Source organism: Notolepis coatsorum (assembly GCF_963971535.1).
Source record: "Notolepis coatsorum genome assembly, chromosome: 13".
In the NCBI taxonomy this organism is placed as follows: domain Eukaryota; kingdom Metazoa; phylum Chordata; class Actinopteri; order Aulopiformes; family Paralepididae; genus Notolepis; species Notolepis coatsorum.
In genome coordinates this window covers 59959294-59973145 of record NC_140177.1, presented here as the reverse complement: position 1 = coordinate 59973145, position 13852 = coordinate 59959294, and the positions used below count along the sequence as shown (strand labels likewise).

Below are 13852 nucleotides of genomic sequence, written 5' to 3'. Positions count from 1 at the left end.
TTCAATTCATTTGGCTGTTTTTATCTTCCTCTTAACACTTTGGTTGCCACTTGTTAAACATGGTAAAACGTGGTTGAATGCCACCACCCACTTCAATGATAACGCTCTAAACGCATAATCTCTGTCTTAAATTATGGCTATGTGTCTAATCTGCCAGTCGTTTATCAATGACTTGTTTGCAGTCAACATTGTCGAAACGGATTGTTTTTTAATCGGTTCATTTCCGTTTTACAGCATTTTGAAAAGCCCTCGTTTTTCTGAAAAATATATAGATTCCGTGATAAACGGCATTTACTGGAATATTCTGGCATACGCAAAAAACTGTCATTTTTCGGCCTATTTATGAATCGTTTTCAAATAAACGCTAGATTATCGATAGTATATGTGTACTTATGCACGCTATATAAGCGATCTGAAAAATATATTCTCATTTCCTGATCAGCGCGCACACACACACACATAGGGCACACGCTGATATATAGGTCAAAACAGATCCGATTACCCCAAGACTGGTAAAATAAATTGCTTACCTCAGATCAGATGTTCTCCAAAAAGATTATTCCAATTCCTGATCGCCATTCCAAATATCGATCGTGTTTATTGATTCAGCGTTGGGTACTGTAAATATGTATTCCACGTTGTTTTGCGGCTCGACGATCACTTGGATCCTTCAGTTGGCTTGACGGAAAAGTAAAATGAGGAAACTGCCCCCCCCCCCCCCCCTTCATCAGTCTAATCTAATGGGGTGCAGTTACACAGGGAGAGACGATAGGGAGCGGTATTTTCCCAATGGAGCTCAGAGAGTCTGCAACACTAGCGTGAGGCTCGATTGATGAAATATGAATTCAAATCGCTAATAAAAAAATACAACAAACGCTATATAGCGTTGCTGGCATTCAACTGGCGGCATGAACTAACGACAACGCGTCTGTGGCACTCAAGTGTTAAAGAATTTAGTTTGTCACCTAGATTCATACATCCCCACTGGGGGTATCATTGGAAGCCACACTCATTGGCTACAACGATCCACAATCATTTCAAGATCGGATCTAGATTGACGGAACTACTGCAGCCTGAGTCGGGAGTGGTATTTTGCGCAATACCGTGGTACTTTGCACAAGCCTCAAATGCCGGCATGTAACTCGAGAACCGCTGAACAGATTTTGTCGGATTTTATCGCTATCGACAGGCAACAAAAAAGCCTTCAATTCGATATATATATATTGTATTACAAAATATGCACACCTGAGCCACTAGGGGTCGCCAAAGTGCCGGTTGCAAAAAGTCAGAAAAACTTCCCATATCACAGAATGACGGAGGTGGCTTGAGTTTCTAAAAGGTTCTTAACTGAACTATTTTAACAACAGAACGGATTTGCTTGTCAAGACGAGGTTCAGGTTTTTTGCATGTGACTTCACATGTGGGGTGAGGGGGCCTAGCTTACTGGTGAGATGGTCTCTGGACTTAGAGCAACCAAAGATAATTACTTTTAGTGCGAGGTACAGCTGTGAATCGGCATGAAAGTGGCAGGAGATGTTATACTTTCTAATAATGTTTCCAAGAGGGAGCAGCATGTACAGGCAGAATAGAACTGGCATCAGAATGGATCCCAGAGGGACCCATAGGCAGGGCCGCCTGGGAGAAATGCGAGGCCCTGTGCGAGATTTAACGCGAGCCCCCCCCCCCCAAAAGGTTGAAAAAAATAAAATACAAAAATTATATATATCTTTTTTTTTTTTTTTTTTTTTTTTTTCTCAATACAGTCAACATATTCTTAAATAATAGCGCTGCCCGAGGCGGGGCATGATACAGTCAACATATAGCAAAAGAGAGAGCGAGAGAGAGCTCCTGTTCTACAGTCAATATACAGTGTAGAGAGAGAGAGAGAGAGAGAGAGAGAGAGAGAGAGAGAGAGAGAGAGAGAGAGAGAGAGAGAGAGAGAGAGAAGAGGGAGAGAGAGAGAGAGAGAGAGAGAGAGAGAGAGAGAGAGAGAGAGAGAGAGGAGAGAGAGAGGAGAGAGAGAGAGAGAGAGAGAGAGAGAGAGAGAGAGAGAGAGAGAGAGAGAGAGAGAGAGGAGAGAGAGAGAGAGAGAGAGAGAGAGAGAGAGAGAGAGAGAGAGAGAGAGAGAGAGATATATATGGCCCTAAACAGAGAGTACACAGTGGCAGAATACCTGAGCACTGTGACTGAAGATCCTTGACTATACAGACTCAGCGAGCACAGCCTAGCCATCGAGAAAGGCCGCCATAGGCAGACTGTGTGTGTTAGAAAGAGAGAGAGAGAGAGAGAACATGTGTGTGTTAGAGAGAGAGCATGTATGAGAGATCCAAAAGGACAAAGATCAACACTTAAATCCAAGAGAGAGAGAGAGAGAGAGAGAGAGAGACACATTGGAAAGAAATTGAAATGCTATTTGGCCCTAAACAGAGAGTAAACAGTGGCAGAATACCTGAGCACTGTGACTGAAGATCCTTGACGATACAGACTCAGCGAGCACAGCCTAGCCATCGAGAAAGGCCGCCATAGGCAGACTGTGTGTGTTAGAAAGAGAGAGAGAGAGAGAGCATGTGTGTTAGAGAGAGAGCATGTATGAGAGAGAGAGAGAGCATGTGTGTGTGTTAGAGAGAGAGCATGTATGAGAGATCCAAAAGGACAAAGATCAACACTTAAATCCAAAGAGAAGAGGGTCTATACCAGAGAAACCAAAGCAGCAAGGAGCCAATGGCCGACATCAGCTAAATAGGCTAGCCAGGTACTGTGACACCAGGCCACACACAGCTTTGGCCAACGGTCCAACGCTACCCAAGCTACACAAACGACCAAGACATTCACACACAGCACATGTCGTATCTCCAAATGTTGTGAAGTAGCATATGTTTTGCCTGGAAAAAAACATCGTTATTAACAAAACATTCGGGAGGGGAAGGAAGGAAGAGTGGGGTAATGTCATGACATTTTCATTAATCTTACCTGCACCAAGGAACGCAGGGCGAAAGGCCGTAACACAGGTCTCCACGTTGACGAAAGGCCTCTCGCTGTCGGGACAAAAATAAGCTGCCAGTGCCAGAGCCTTGTCATGGTGCAGGCCCGACTACATCTTCTGTCAAAGATGATGTCGTAGTCAGAGTGCCAGAACCCCCTGCTATTCTCACGGCTAATGTCAATGGTCGTAGCACAAGCTAACAGCTAACTCAAGGCTAACTGATAGCATCAAACGAACGTTCCCAGCCGAGCGCAGCCGGCAGTTAACGTCGAAGCTAAACAGCTAACTGGCTAACAGTTAGCTCAACCAGGCTATCGCTAACCATTAGCTAACGCAGAAGCAAGCTATGCGGCTACATACAGCCAGGTGCTGACACCAGGCACACACCGTTAGCTACTAGTAGTACTATTAGCTAGTCGGCCAGTTTGGCTCCAGAGAGAGAGAGAGAGAGATAGGTCCACGGCGGGAATATAATAATAGGTTGACTCACCATAACGCAGTATCAATGCCAATGGTAAAGTTGGAAGGAGACTTTCTTGGCCCAGCGCTGAATTAGATCATCCCTCTACCTCGTGTGTCTTCTTCTTCTTCTTCTATTTGGTGTATTACGGCGGACGGGAGAAGAGCCCGGAAACACTATCCTAAAATCTGTAGAGCAGCAAAGCCGCAGAAACCGGAAAACTGCAGTCTGCAGAGCCGCAGAGGCAGGAACAAGTCAGACACATTCTACAAATGTGTCTAATGTGAAATATATAAGCATATAAGCAAAACTAGATTTTAGGTCTGTGATGAAAAAGGGCCTCGCGGGAAGGGGGGCCTCGCAAAAAAAATAAATAAAAAATATATTTTTTTTTTATTTTTTTTTTTGCGAGGCCCCCCTTCCCGCGAGGCCCTGTGCGACCGCACTGCTCGCACACCCCCTGAGGCGGCCCTGCCCATAGGTGACATAGAAAAACTGATCTATGAATGTCCTATATTTTAGATAGGATTTAAACCAGTTTAGTGCTGTACCCTTAATATCAACCCACTGTTTGAGGCGTGTCAAAAGGATATCATGCTCCACACTGTTGAAGGCAGCACTAAGATCTAGTAAAACCAAGATGGCATTTTCTGCAGAATCAAGAGAGTAACAGATCATGTGTTACCTTTAACAGAGTTGCAGTGCTGTGGAGGGCTTGGAACCGTGATTGAAACGGATCAATGATTTTGTTGGTATTCAGGAATTGTTGTAATTGTGACAGGACAATTTTCTCTTATTTCTTAGAGGTTATGGTTATGTTTTTGAGGTTTGAGGTTGGACGACTGTGTTTAAAGCATGGCGGGGACAGTGCCAGAGGCTAAGCTAGAATTAAGAAGAACTTGACCTTATTATGGCCAAATCATAAATCTATGGATAGGAGTGGCAGTGTTAAATCTGGATTTAGTCATTTCCTCACGGTTTTACGATAAAAGAGATATAATTCGCATTTTTCCGATACATTTTTATTTTCGGTAAATCTTAAAAACATTGGTAAAAATGAAAATATACACTTTGATAGGGTTTTGATAGGGTTAAGGTTAGGGCTGGGCGATATGGCCAAAAACGTTATTGCGATAAAATTATAAAATTATTTTCATATAATTCGATATCGATAATTATCGTCGAAATAATTTCTGTCAAGTTTAATTAACTTCTTATGCCCGGCGCCGATGGACGGGCTATTAATAGACTTGTTTTGCTGCTGCGAATGTCTCGAGTTGATGTCGTCATCAGTCCGCGCACGTTAGCAGTTAGCCAGAGCAAGCGGTGTATCCCATGACAATGTACTAACTTTCACCATAAAATACTCCGTTCCGCCCCAATACATTGCAACGACGTCCACCGCATACCCCACATTACTCTAACCGCGGCCTCAGAATTCACGCCACACACCCACTCGGCACGTAAACTATAAAATAGCTGCGTGCAAGCTAATTATCCTAGCCAGCCTTGTTTACTACCCAGAGGTAGCGGGTCTCCTTCGCTGTCGGCCATCTCCTTCACCGATTGGTTGTTAGTGCGTGTGCTCATATCCAAGCTTGGAAAATCGATATATCGAAACTTTGCGACCACGTTTCATGTTTATTTCGAGGAAATAATTTATCGCGATAGTTATCGTTATCGTTTTATCGCCCAGCCCTAGTTAACACTTTGGGTGCCGGAGGTTAAATTCATTATATACCATGGGTTGCCAGCTCTATTTGTCTATGGAGAAGTTCCCCTTCTTTGCAGGGCTATAACTTTTTAAATCCTATTGCTAGATTGCCATTATTAGGGCCCATTCAAAGTCCTATATGTATTGTTCAGGGTGAAGCAACGTTAAACTTTTTCATTCACATATTCATACTAAAATATGGTCTACTCTAATGTATAAGTATGTTTTCATCTCTTTCTGCAGCTTTCTCCAGAACGTGATTTATAGCTCCAAATGCATTATATTGATGATGAAATACAGTTTGATAGCGATCTGTGCCAGATAATAAATTTCAACGGCACGTACTTCTGGAAGTTACTACACGTCATCTGATGTTGACCGGATGGCCGAGGGGGCGTTTATAATTCCGTGGGCAGCGTTATACCATTCATCTAATGTGGGTCAAATGTTCATCATAGCAGTTAGTATCGTACACATTGAAAAATAACGCTGAATCTTACCGTATCTTCCTCGCGCCGTTGGGCGATGAGTGTGGAACAGACATTTTCCTATTATGGGATGTAGAAATATCCGGTCCATTTCCAGGTTGTATAATAATATATACGTCCAAATCATGTTGTTTTTTCGAGTTATTTGCAGCGATCGATGTTCACTGTGTGAAGACTGAGTCTCTCTAACATTAGCGAGTGCCCGGACCACATATGGAGTGAGTCCTGCCGGGTTAAAGGTAACATCCGTTTTTTTCGATCTGCCGATTGGCTACCAGATGGCGGTCTTGAACCGCTAGAGGATTGAGAGGAGATCACACTTGTGTCTCAGGACCCCGGAAAGGAAATATGATTCCGATCACAGATTTTTGAAATATTGATATCAAAGACGAGTTACGCCGTCTTCGGCAACTTGAGCATGGTGGGGAAGGACGCCTAAACTCGTCCTTTGGCAACTAAAGTGTTAAGGTCTTTACTCTTGGCTATATTTGAAAAAGAAACACAACATTAACCAACCTCTTAACACTTTGGCTGCCATGGGTTAAATTCATTATCAACCGTAGGTTGCCGGCTCTATTTGTCTATAGAGAAAGTCCCCTTCTTTGCAGGGCTATACATTTTTAAATTCTATTGCTACATTGCCATTATTAGGGCCCATTCAAAGTCCTATATGTATTGTTCATTGTGTAGCAACGTTAAACTTTTTCATTCACATATTCATAGTAAAGTATGGTCTAATGCAGTGGTTCCCAACCTTTTTCCCCCCAGGGACCCCCAAACATCTCTGATGAAATTCGCGGACCCCCTCCTAATAAGATACCATAAAATACTTTTTTTTTTTTCATTTTAATAACAAACTGCTTATACACAGGCATATGCATCACAATTAGACCCACTATGCTTCTTTAACTTGTGCCTTCAATCAACAAATCTCATCTTGCACCATATGCATTTCAAAATGTTTGGCCAATATTCAAATCCTGTATTCATCCTCTAAAATCAGTCCCTAATGGTGAACGGTTTGCATTTATGGAACAAATCAATGCAACAAATTAAACTAAATATGAGACAGGAAATTCCAATCAGTAGCAGAGAGAATCTGTCCTAGCTGGGTTTAATACCTTTTTTTTGTCATTTTAATAACAAACTGCTTATACACAGGCATATGCATCACAATTAGACCCACTATGCTTCTTTAACTTGTGCCTTCAATCAACAAATCTCATCTTGCACCATATGCATTTCAAAATGTTTGGCCAATATTCAAATCCTGTATTCATCCTCTCAAATCAGTCCCTAATGGTGAACGGTTTGCATTTATGGAACAAATCAATGCAACAAATTAAACTAAATATGAGACAGGAAATTCCAATCAGTAGCAGAGAGAATCTGTCCTAGCTGGGTTTAATACCTTTTTTTTGTCATTTTAATAACAAACTGCTTATACACAGGCATATGCATCATAATTAGACCCACTATGCTTCTTTGACTTGTGCCTTCAATCAACAAATCTAATCTTGCACCATATGTATTTAAAAATGTTGGCCAATATTCAAATCCTGTATTCATCCTCTCAAATCAGGCCCTAATGGTGAACGGTTTGCATTTATGTTGAATGAAGTAAGAATCCACTGCAGTAAAAATATCCTCACCTCGAGTGGTGGTAGTAAGGTTGACTGACATGAGAATGTCCTGCTTCAGATCCTCATTTTCAATATATTGCACATAAACGATGAGCACAGCCTCGTCTGCGACAGTTGTAGTTTCATCAAGTTGTATGGCAAATGGACCCTTTCTAAGCTTTTCTGACAGCTGCTGCTCGCAATCACTTGACATCTTATCAATTCGGTCTTTCACTACATTGTTCATTGAGTGGTACTGATTTTAGTTTATCCGCCACCTGTGGGCCGCACAGTTTCTAAACCATTTTGATGCAGGCTGGTTTGATGAGCTGCTCGCCAATATTGTGCGGTTTCTTTGCTTTTGCAATTAAAAGCGAACACTCAAAGGAGGCTTCGGTAGCCTTCTGTAAAAGCGAACACTCAAAGGAGGCTTCGGTAGCCTTCTGTAAATCACTGCCACCCCTGCTCCACGCTACTCTAACATCAACAGGCTTGTTCGCCTTGAGAGACTGTTCTTTCCTCCGAAAAAAGTCTGGATCCTTCCCAACGGTTTCTGGGTGCTTAGACGCCTGATGTCTCTTCAGCTTGCTGGGCTTCAGGCTCGAGTTTGCCAACTTTTCTCCACAAATCACACACTCAGGTCGTTTGTCTGGTCCCTCAGTGAAGCCCATGGTGATGTAATTTTCGCGATTGCTGTAGGTCCTAACTTTTTTTGCAGATGAGCTGCCGTCATCTCCTTTTCGTTTGTCACACATTTTCGCCTCTGGCGGCTGACTGCAGACGAGCCGAGAAAGTTAACTAGCGTGCTAGGCTAGCTACAGAAAGTGATACAGTCAACTGATTCGCGTTTTAGCGGCTACCCGGTAGCCTACTGTTAACGTTCAAAAATCATGTCTAGATGTTTATTTATCTTTATTTTTTATTGTAGTGGAGAGACTATTCATGCTTCTGATGAAAAAAAATATATATAAAAAAAAAAAAATCAAAAAAAAATCAAAAAAAAAAGACCTCAAATCATCTGTGGTCTGGCGGACCCCCTGCGCCCCCTGGCGGACCCCAGGGGGTCCGCGGACCCCAGGTTGGGAATCACTGGTCTAATGTATAAGTATGTTTTCATCTCTTTCTGTAGCTTTCTCCAGAACGTGATCTATAGCCCCAAATACATTATATTGATGATGCAATACAGTTTTATGGCAATCAGCGCGATATAAAAAATTCCAACTAGACGTACTTCTAGAAGTTACTACACGTCATCTGATGTTGACCGGATGGGCTAGGGGGCGTTTATAATTCCGTGGGCAGCGTTATACCAATCATCTAATGTGGGTCAAATGTTGATAATAGCAGTTAGTATCGAAGACGGTAACTTTACACGCTAAAACTCACCCCAGTCTCCGCGCGCCGTTGGGCGATCATCGTAGAGTAGAAATGTTATCATTATGGGATGTAGATTTACCCGGTCCATCTCCAGCTTGTATAATGGTATATACGTCCAAATCATGTTGTTTATCGAGTTATTGGCAATCGATCGCTATGTAGTGTGACGAGCCAGAGTCCCGGGACATGTACCGAGTGCCCGGAAGTAATACGGCCGTCCAGCACAACCTCTACGGCACTTCCTGTTAAGCGATTGCGCCGATCGGCCACCAGATGGCGCTCCTGAACCGCCAGAGAGCTCAGTGGGTCCTCCTGGTGGATCTCAGGCCAGCGGAGGGGACATATAAATCCGATCCCAGATTTTTGAAATATTGATATTAAAGACGCTGTAAAGCGTCTTCGGCAACTTGAGCATGGCCGGGAATGACGTGTTTAAGCGTTTCCCGGCACCCAAAGTGTTAACGTGCAAGGGCCCACATGTGGGCCCTCTTGAGGACGATTTGCAACGTGCCACTTTGCTGACCTCTAGTGGCTCTGGTCTGCATTTCCTTTAATACAATATATATATAGAATTAAAGCCCTATTTGTTGCCTGTCGATTGCCATTTCAGGCGACAAAATCCGCTCAGTGGTTGTTCTCGAGTTACATGCCGATATTTGAGGAGTGTGACAAAGTGAATATTGTGTTTAGCGTTTCTCTGATTGGCCACTACGCCCATGTGACCGCGGCAGCGCGAGAGAGCTGCAGCGCGGAAATAGGCTGTCTATTGCCATTCTCTAAGACAAACTCTAACCTTAACCAGCTCCTTAACAGCGTCTAAACTTAACCCTTCTAACCTTAACCAACTCCGAAACAATGCCTAACCTTAAAGGATAACTCCACTATTTTGGGAAATTAGCTTATTTAACATCTTCCCTGGAGTTAGACAAGAAGATGCATACCTTTTTTGTCTCTGTGCGTGCATTTTAGCTTTGGGAATAGATGCTCCGTTAGCATAGCTTAGCTTCATCACTGGAAGTGAGGCAGGACAGTAGCCTTACAGTGCCTTACAGTGTATTGCAAGGTCTGACATTGACCAAACTTGATATGCATGACCTTGGTGGGCTCTAGGTCAACTCCTGAAAAGGGGGTCAATGTCAGACTTTGCAATCAAAAGTTAGGGGGCTAATAACCCTTGCCATAATTTCAGTGCGCCCCTAACTTTTGATTGCAAGGTCTGACATTGACCCCCTTTTCAGGAGTTGACCTAGAGCCCACCAAGGTCATGCATATCAAGTTTGGTCAATGTCAGACCTTGCAATACACTGTAAGGCACTGTAAGGCTACTGTCCTGCCTCACTTCCAGTGATGAAGCTAAGCTATGCTAACGGAGCATCTATTCCCAAAGCTAAAATGCACGCACAGAGACAAAAAAGGTATGCATCTTCTTGTCTAACTCCAGGGAAGATGTTAAATAAGCTAATTTCCCAAAATAGTGGAGTTATCCTTTAACCTTAACCTTAACCAACTCCGAAACAATGCCTAACCTTAACCTTAACCATAACCAACTCCGAAAGAATATTGCCATTCTCTAAGACAAACTCTAACCTTAACCAGCTCCTTAACAGCGCCTAAACTTAACCCTTCTAACCTTAACCAACTCCGAAACAATGCCTAACCTTAACCTTAACCAACTCCGAAACAATGCTTAAAGTTAACATGCCTAAACTTAACCGGCGAAAGAATGCACGTTAAAAAAAAAAAAAAATTGAAGGGAATCGAACGTGTCACCAACGGACGGCAGGATCCGCAGCAAGGCGGCGCTACCAGTTGAGCTAGTTGTCGATGTTAAAAGAGGGGGGATTACTGCTACATAATGCTGCCGCGACAGAGCTCCGCGGCAGAGCGGAGCTACCGCTCCGCTCTGCTGCTGCCGTGTCGCCGCGGGGGCGTGGCTAGACACAAGTTGGGCGTGGCTAGACACAAGTTGGTTGCCTTTAATATTTAGGCCCCCCGACTCCCGAGGCTCTAGCTCCGTCAATCATTTGGCGATCTTGAAAATAGCCAATGAGTGTGGCTTTCCAATGATACCCCAAGTGGGGATCTAATACGGTCTGTATTGATCGATTTATGATAAAAACAGCAGGCAAACAGGTTTTAAGGCCAGGGACACACCGCCTGCCTGATGAGCTTGTGTGTGCTGTGGAACCGCTTGCTTTTTATTTCAGCACAGTGTTAACAGGTTAGAGCAGCCTGCAGCAGCGTGTCATCTAGAGTTTGTGGAGCCAAATTTTTTCGCAATACGCACATGGTTCTCAGCAACGATAGACAGAGAAGTTATCTGTTGATAGTCATATTGACATCATACCACCAATATTACATAACTGACACCTTAGTGTCTATATCTGTAGAATATGTCATAGACGTGAAAAAAGGTTTTACCATTTTAGCAATTGTATGTTATTAAAGGAGAAAGTGGAGGCTACATGTGTACTATGTAGTCACAGTAGCAACCCTTGTAGGCTATAATTATATTATGTTAACAGAACATCAGGTGAAGGCCAGTAGTTCTCTCTCTCTCTCTCTCTCTCTCTCTCTCTCTCTCTCTCTCTGTCTTTCTCTCTCATTGTGTCTTTCTCTCTCTGTCTTTCTCCCTCTCTGCCTCGTATTCATTATCTCTCTCACACACAGTTTTACTGTCCTTCCCAACTCTTTACCTTCTCTCTTCTCTCATTTGTGCTGTCCTTTCATGTCTACCCCTTACCTTTTCCTCTCTCTCTCTCTCCTCTCTCTCTCTCTCTCTCTCTCTCTCTCTCTCTCTCTCTCTCTCTCTCTCTCTCTCTCTCTCTCTCTCTCTCTCTCTCTCTCTCTCTCTCTCTCTCTCTCTCTCTCTCTCTCTCTCTCTCTCTCTCTCTCTCTCTCTCTCTCTCTCTCTCTCTCTCTCTCTCACCCTCTCTCACCCTCTCTCACCCTCTCTCACCCACCAGAACTTTAGTTTGGCACCTATAATGTAAAAAGTCCCACCTAGTTCTCGATAAGCCCATGTTGAAGTTTAATTTGAGACCAGCCAGGGGTTTGTGCAACTGGCACCAACACTGTCAATGGTGAACCCCGAGTTGTGTTTCAGCACCTTGGACAGTGCCGTGCTGATATTTAATTAGGAGAGATTGTGCTCACTTGCTGTGCATGGCCTAGCAGACGAGGAAGCCTGCTTCAAGCGACTTCTTTGCCAGGAATTCTATTGTTCCACCTCCCCTTTCCCCTCAACATTAGAATTGTGAAATTAGAGAAAATAAACCGTTTTTAAATTGCTACATCTTGATTGGGGATGGGTACAGAATCCGGTACTTTTTTTTTTTTTTTTTTTTTTTGTCTTTTTTCCCCCTCCATTTTCCGCCGATTTTCTCCCATCCCAATGTTAGTCGTATGCCAATTCCCAGTCCCTTCCTGGTCGCTGCGCACTTACCCCCCACAGTCAGATCATCTGGGAGAGTGGAGGCTACTACGTGCTTCCTCCGACACACGTCCAGCCAATCACCGCTTCTTTTCACCTGGCAGCGCGGATTCTCATTGAGAGGGCGTAGCGTGTGGGAGGACCACACTATCCCCCTCACGTCCAATCCGCGCTTAGCAGGCGCCCCGACCGAACTGTAGGAGTCGCTGTTTACAACGACCCGGACCCACCCCGCCAGCTTCTCCCACCCTCTGATACAGCCAATTGTATCAGTGCAGACGGCCAGCCAAGCTGGTGACAACCCCGGAGCTGTGAGCTGGATTCGAACAGGCAAATCCAGCTCAGCTCCGGGGCTGGTGACGAACGCAATCTCCGCTCGGCCACCTAACCGCCAGAATCCGGTACTTTTAAGGGTATCGACGAATCACGGCCAATGAGCAACCTTTCGTTTAGCGCAAAACGAAACCTATGAAGTGTGCCGCACGTCAACGTTCACGCGCACAATACACGCTTACTGTACCTAGGATTTGACTTGACAAACAACAACAAAGCAGTCGGGGCAATGGCAAGCCGAAAACGCTTGCAAGTGTGGTTACACTTTACAAAGCTAGATGCAGACAACGCTCGCTGCAATATTATATATATATTAACAAATTGTTCTAAATAAATAATAATGCTAATAAATAAGTAGAAGTTTGGACAAATTTTTTACAGCTGAGGTAGGTATATACAATTTTGAGACTAACGTACCGAAAAAGGTACCGTTGGGTACCGGTATCGATTCACAGGTACCAGTATCAGTTCAAATGTGAACGGTACCCAACCCTAATCTTGATGTCCAACTACTGGTATTCACACCACAGCCCACTCCTGGGAACCTGTAGAACAGACACCCGAAACCCCCCATGGAAACAGTTTTTAAACTGAGTCAGGCCAAGTGAAGAGGGATGGCTGTATATATATATATATATATATATGTTTTTTTTTACAATTGAGCACACGCTTCTTAACCTTTTTCTGTCTACACAAAATATAAATAAAATGTATAATGAAATTAAATGAAACATCCTATTATTGATGGCCATTATCAAAGGCAAACTCACTTCAGACAGACGGGGCCGGCAGTAGCAGTGCAGCACGCTTGCGAGCCGCAGCGGTTCAGGGAGGCAGCTGTCATGCACAGGTAGAGGTGAGCGGTGGGGTCACAGCGTAGAGGTGTGAGCAGGAGGGGTGGGGCGTCGGAGAGAGAGGGGGACGACATGACGACATCTAATGGTTTTGATTTTCTCAGCGGAAAACCTCAAAAACCTCTCACAGACGTCCGTGGATGCTTCAACAGCGTGTGAGATAACAAGGACAGAATTTATAGTGCTGAACATAGTTTTAGGTCTGGGAGAATGTTTACTGATTATCTCAAAGAAATATTTAGCCCATTTAGCCAGACTCTTTTGGCTGCAGTTTGGAAATGAGCCGATGGATTTAAAAATATTTCAAATTAAACTGAGGGGTGATCTTTTTTCCATCTCAGCCTTCCACTGGATCGCTCAACCACTGATGGGATTTACGTTTGGGATGTCTATATTTGAGGGGGGGGGGGCTACAGTCCAAGATGGTTGAGCAAGAGGAATGGAATAGGGAAATAAATTTCTTTGGGCTGGAAAGAAGCTCTGCAGCAGAAGGAATAGAGGTTGCGATGGCGTTTCTTTGATGGGCTTCAGCAAACCGGGATTGCAGTGAGAGAATGTCTGTAATGGGAATAGTGACCAGGGCTTTTA

At 43.9% G+C, this 13852-nt stretch overlaps 1 protein-coding gene across 1 annotated transcript in view; it reads left to right on the top strand.

Annotated features, from left to right (window-relative positions):
* kmt2cb (lysine (K)-specific methyltransferase 2Cb) overlaps positions 1-13852 on the top strand; it is a gene marked incomplete at its 5' end in the record, with an annotated part of 190869 nt that overhangs the window by 78060 nt on the left and 98957 nt on the right. The window lies entirely within an intron of this gene.